At 37.7% G+C, this 6,022-nt stretch overlaps 1 protein-coding gene across 1 annotated transcript in view; it reads left to right on the top strand.

Annotated features, from left to right (window-relative positions):
* Positions 1-3,289: 3,289 nt before the first annotated feature.
* The window catches only part of LOC111873208, a 45,084-nt gene continuing 42,351 nt past the window's right edge, over positions 3,290-6,022 (top strand). Inside the window, exon 1 of the mRNA XM_023867729.2 lies at positions 3,290-3,481. The gene's annotated coding sequence lies outside the window, so the exon portion shown is untranslated. The remainder of the gene's footprint in view (positions 3,482-6,022) is intronic.

The raw sequence follows: 6,022 nt of genomic DNA, 5'->3' as shown, positions 1-6,022 counted from the left end.
TTTCTCAAATATCTGAATTGTGCCACATTTTCAAAACATCTGTTAGGTTTCTTTATGTTCTGATTTTGCCCTGCATTCTTGTGACGAGACAGCAACATATACTTAGTTTCCTCTGTGTTTGCTTCTACACCAACCTTCCTATTAGCGTCAATTAAGGTTTGTGTGTTTTTCTTTATGGTATCTATATTATCACCCAGCAGAGTCACATCGTCAGCATAGACCAACAGCTGATGTGTCCCGTTTAATTTCAGTCACGCCTAGTTTCCCTGGACCTTCCTAGTGGCATATTCTAAAGCAAAGTTTAAAAGGAGCGGCGATAAAGCATCTCCTTATTTTAGATCAGAATAAGGAAATTTTCAGAAAAATATTTACCTATACGCACTTTACCATACGTTTCGATTAAACACATTTAAATCAGCTTAAACTAGTTTCATGGGTACCCCAAATTCTGTGAGAATATTGTACAATCCTTCCCACCTAACTGAATCGTAGGCTTTCTTGAAGTCTATGAATAGCTGATGTACGAGTACTGTCTCATTGTATTTCCTATTTTCCCCTGTATGCGAGGAATGAGAAAGATCTGATCAGTAGCTGCTCTGTTACGTCGAAACCCACACTGATGATCCACAAAAATTTCATCTCTGTATGGACTTAAACTTGAGAGAAGAATATTGGATAAAATTTTGTATGAAGTCCGTAACAGTCGGTTTTATCACCCTTCTTGTGAGCTGGTACAATAATAGACTCCTTCCACTGATCAGGCAATTCTTTCCTTATTTCAAATAAAATTCATTAACATATGGATCTTAGAAGTAATACTCGTATTTCACCTTCTGGTTGAATAAGTTCTGCCGGCTGAGCTGTATGTGTTTCTATCTACATAACATCAGTGAACCTATGTACATTCAATAACTGAGGGAAGTAGTTCTTCCACATATTCAAAATGTTCTGGAAGTCTGCTAATATTCCTGTTCTTACTGTTTGTTGCAAGTTTATTAATTTTGTCTTTCAGATATTCCATCTTTTTATTCCTCAAACAACTGCTGGTTTCACGTCTTGTATTGTNGCCGGTCTCTTTCTCTTATGTCCTTTATCCAAGGAATCTATCCATTTCCGAGGCTTCTTGTGATCTTTAGTGACAAACTTGTTTTTACGGTGAGTAATTTGTAGCCCCATGCCCAACCCCCAAGCTGGAGAACCACCCCTTGTCGGCTGTCCGCGGCTTCTTATTCAATATATTCGCAGCTACCCTCCGTTTCTATAGGCCGCCTTCTCCATCCGCAACCTGAGAACGCGTCATGCCGCGGTGACAAGGGACCCACCTAATATGGAACAAATTTCGTCACAAAAGGAAAATTTGGCCTACCATATAGCCCGTGATGTCTAAGGAACGAAATTACTGCACCCGTTCGAACACTGGGATCGGGGATTCAATCCAAGTCCCATTGATGTACGTCTGTGTTTCTTCTGTTTGTATTTTCATGTGTAGGTAGTCACCTTGCGAAGGGCTGATCCACCCGTCTATGAAGCCTTACCAACTATCTATGAGATCAATAATTTTCGGATCTATTCTGAAATAGGGCCAGGCTAGAGGACCTAATTATCCAAAGAAATAATAATAATGTCACGTGTATGAGAGACCATAGACGGGGTTTGGATTGGTTATTGGATTTACTGAACATTTACAGTTCGTAACTACAAGTAACTATAGCGCTATCGTTAATTCATACACTCTACAATTCACTACAGCACGCACTCATTCTCCTCAGTCCTCTTAGCTTCATCGGTTGTCGCATGGTAACGGCTTCCAATGTCGTAGCTTCTTCAGCATCCGTGTTCAGGTCCTTACTGGCCGACGACTATCTCACAATTAACGCAGTGCTCCAACTGACTAATTTCCAGGCAGCGGCTATCACACACCAACCTCAGACTACTCACTGTCGCCTCAAGAATCACTCGCAATCGCAGCTGCTCCTCGATATATAGACCAGGTACGAACCGCACAGAGAACGCCTCTCACAACAGTTCTTCTATTAGTGTATCACGTAGCTATCGTAGAGACCGCATAAAGGACGCCGCTTCCTAGTTATTCCATTTTTGGTTGTTAAAATATTTTGTGGCCATTACCTAGCAAAGGCCATTGTTTACAGAATCCTTACCTAGAAACGGCTGTTGTGTAGCTGCTTATTTTGCTTTCGTTGCCTAGCAAAGTGTCTAACATATCACAGTAATAATAATGGACACACTTGCAAGTAGAGACACATTTTATAACAGTGACTTTGTAAACTAAATGTTCAGTATCAGTATTTTAACTTATTTTTGAGCCTATCTCACTCATAAAATGGAGTTATAGAGGCGATCCTGAATTTCTCACAGCTAATCAAACCACACAGAATGCGTACATGTGAACACCTACGAGAATTGCGTCAGTAAAACATTTAGTGAGGGTCTGTTTCGTCACAAGATATTTGCGTTTCATTCAGTCACACAGGCAAATATGGGTGCAGAACCTCAACATATAACACAACATCTTTCTCTCTCATACTTTTCAAATCAATATTCATAACATTCTCTAGTTCGAGCCCTGTGCACTTTCATTAGTAAATGCAGTGACATTACAACCTTTGAACTTCAAACATCCTGTCTTTTGAATTCATATGCAACCAACATAAGAAATTGTAATATCATATATAACAAGACGCATCGGGATATTTTTCCAAATTTCGTTAAAACTAAGTAGAAGACTGAACACAATTGATTTTATATCTGCAACATTTCTATTCGGTACCAGAACACTGCAACATATTTAATGTCTTCATAATGTGAAAATGCAACGAGGAGACAAACACACATGATTGCTAAGTCATGTACTCAAAAAACTGCGTTTATGATGCTTGCAGAATATGAAATAACATTTCAAATTTTTCTCCAGCCTTGACATCACCCACGTCACATATTTATAATTACAGAAGTTGTGCGCGGATTGCTTGGCCAGCCTACTGACTTCAGCTATAGCATGCTTTTCCGTGACCCACTTTTATGCGACGGTTACATTGGTAAAAAAAAAGGAAAGGAATTTTCAGGTATCAGTAACTCAGTTTAAGCGTTTCGTTTTAGAAACGCAGGTAGAAAGAGCCAAGACCTATGTGTGTAAAATGTAGCCCATGCGAGAATGAGCGCACACGTAATAAAAATGTGAACTGCTAGTCGGTAGACAGAGAGTCGGCCAGCCAATGGCTGGGCTTCTTCATACCACCACCAGAGGCCAGGTTGCGCTGACATGACGTGAATTGCGTCCCCCATCATATGCCTTAGCTGGCCTCATACCTGTGCATTGTACAATTGATAGCAGGAGGCAGCTGGACGCCAACAGTCCAATGTGATATTTGTTGCGGTGAAGTGATTGAGTTAGTGAATGTGCATCGGGTGTGTGATTGCTACCAAGAAGAACACTTTCATAACTTCGATTAAACACGATAAGGTGAGGGTACCATATGTACGGTTAGGAAGATGCAGACGAGTTCAATTTCGAGGAATCCCAGTGAAGGGAGAGAGAGGGGCCGCTGTGGAGACTCCAATGACAGTATAAGCGCGTAACAAAAATGTAACAACATAGGCTCTCTATTAGACACTTATTCCCAACGTTACAGAATGTGAACCAAAATAACGGAATTTAAACACATTCTTCAGCATTAGTCATTTTTAGTAATGCATGAAAGCATATATGTTAGAATTTTTAAATAGATATGAGTAATACGGGTGTGACGAAAGGATTTAGATTGGTGTGAGTAGGTCTACATAACCTAGATCTTAATGGAGTAGATAAAGACATCCATATCATTCTACATTTCACTCGCACTGTTAAATAATTTGTTGTTTAATTGAGAATATAAATCCGTCAATTATGAATGTTCTGTGTGTAGTTCCGGAAAGAGATGAAAGCACTTTGACGAAATGTCAGTTGCAGTTTATATACCGATAGACACAAATGAGTGCAAGAGACATGGACGACAACCATTCCACTTCCTTGATTAGTCTTTGAGGTCAGGCGACTGGTTCCCTCTTCATTCACACCTTGTTCTCAATGGAACCTGTGACGACCAGGGGCATGGCCATTGCACTCCAATCGTTTTCTTAGTACAGAAAAGCCTCCTACAAAATGCAGGGTTGTTTCCTATTTATTACGGATGAAATTGTAATATGCGTATTAATTTTGTTTCATATTCAGTCTTTTATTTTGATATAAATATGTCATATTATTTAATAATTCCAAAAATAGAAAGGAAGCATGTACGGGCATGTGTGTTTTGTCTTTAGTCTTCAGTGTTGACCTCAAATCGACGTTTTTCCATAGCTTTCCATAACTTAATAGTGCAATGGATCTAAAGAAATATTTTTGATAATAAATATAACGCAGATTAACAGCAATGAACTAGGTAAATAATTCATATATAGGGCAGATGCATATATTGCCAACATAAAGTTTTCAGTGAATTGATTCTAATATATTTCGATGAAAAATGTATGTCAGAAACACAAAGTGTATATATAGGGAATATGCCTACATTATCCTCATTTCCAAATGATATTCCAGAAGTCAAAATTTTCTATAAGCCTTTTCTGTAGAATACTAATCACCGGTTTCACTTGAGGTTACAGGTTACATTAGTCTCAAACGAATCAATGTCTGTAGGTCTGTATACAGACTTACAAATGCCTGTTAATTGACATAGCTACGATCTCCAGATATTATCAGAGCAATATTATAAAATCAAAAATCTTTGGAGGGGATTACACTCTGAAATGAAGAAAGTTCGAAAACATTAAGTGAAAATAACTCTGCTTTATGGCAGAGTTCACCAGATGGCGGCTGTCAGAGTGAAGTTGAATTCAAGTCTTTTTTCTTAATTTGAAGAGTCACAGCCGATCTTTATAACTGAAGAACAATATTTTCTAGGACGTGACACCATGCAGTCTTATAGAAGTTCATAGATATTTGAAAGGAACGTCGGTAAAGTATTTATAGTATTCAGGGACGCGAGAAAACCAAATATCGAATATTGGTCCCATAATTGTTATAAAATATTTTTAAAAACTTCAGTCTTTAATAATTTAGTAAGTGTAAAATCATTGTTACAATTTCATGACTTATGGTCCAAATGATTTTTTTTTCTGAGCAAGACCGGAACAAAAATTTTGTGCACCGAGAGAATTTAAGCAGAATTATTTTTATAATATATGTAGTGCATTTTAATATTACTTATCTAATCATTAATATAAAATTTAATCTAATTAACTAACTAAGCCATGGAACAGAGTCCTTCTTGAGGAGCTAGTAGTAGACAGACGAATAAAAAAATTGCCGGTTTCTGTGAAGGGGAATATTCATTACCGTATTCACAAGAACCTACCATTGGCTCCAATCTTTAATCCAATGAATTCCACTGCTCCAGCTTGAAACAACAGAATCCGATTCATACACTCTAACCCTATTTGTTCACGATTCATTTTAATTCATCTCTTCCCATCTGCGCCTAGGTTTGCCAAGAGGTTTTTTCCTCAAGATTTTCAAATCAAAACTCAATATGTATTGATTATTTCCCCTCTGTGATTTAATCGTCCAAATATTACTGACTGTCTAAAATACGAAGCTCCCCATTATGTACCGTTTACAGGTTCCAGTTACTTCCTCCCTCTCAAGTCCAAATAATCTCATAGGCACTATGTTCTGAAGATCCTTTACTGTGTCCTGTTCCCTTAATGACAGGGAGACCAGATTTCGCACTCATAAAGAATAGTAGGTAAAATTAGCTTTATATATTTCAATCATTGGTTGTTTAGTCAGAAGAAGGGAATACGACAGAAGATTTTGAACTGAGTTGTAGTATGTATACCTTGAATTCAGTCAGCTCTTAATGTCTTCGTGGTTGCGCTTCTGATATATTTTCTAAGTACTTGAAGTGTGACACAAGTTGGAATAATAATAATAATAATAATAATAATAATAATAATAATTAGATTA

Source organism: Cryptotermes secundus, unplaced genomic scaffold, assembly GCF_002891405.2.
Source record: "Cryptotermes secundus unplaced genomic scaffold, Csec_1.0 scaffold540, whole genome shotgun sequence".
Lineage (NCBI taxonomy): Eukaryota > Metazoa > Arthropoda > Insecta > Blattodea > Kalotermitidae > Cryptotermes > Cryptotermes secundus.
This window is presented reverse-complemented; position numbering and strand designations above follow the sequence as displayed.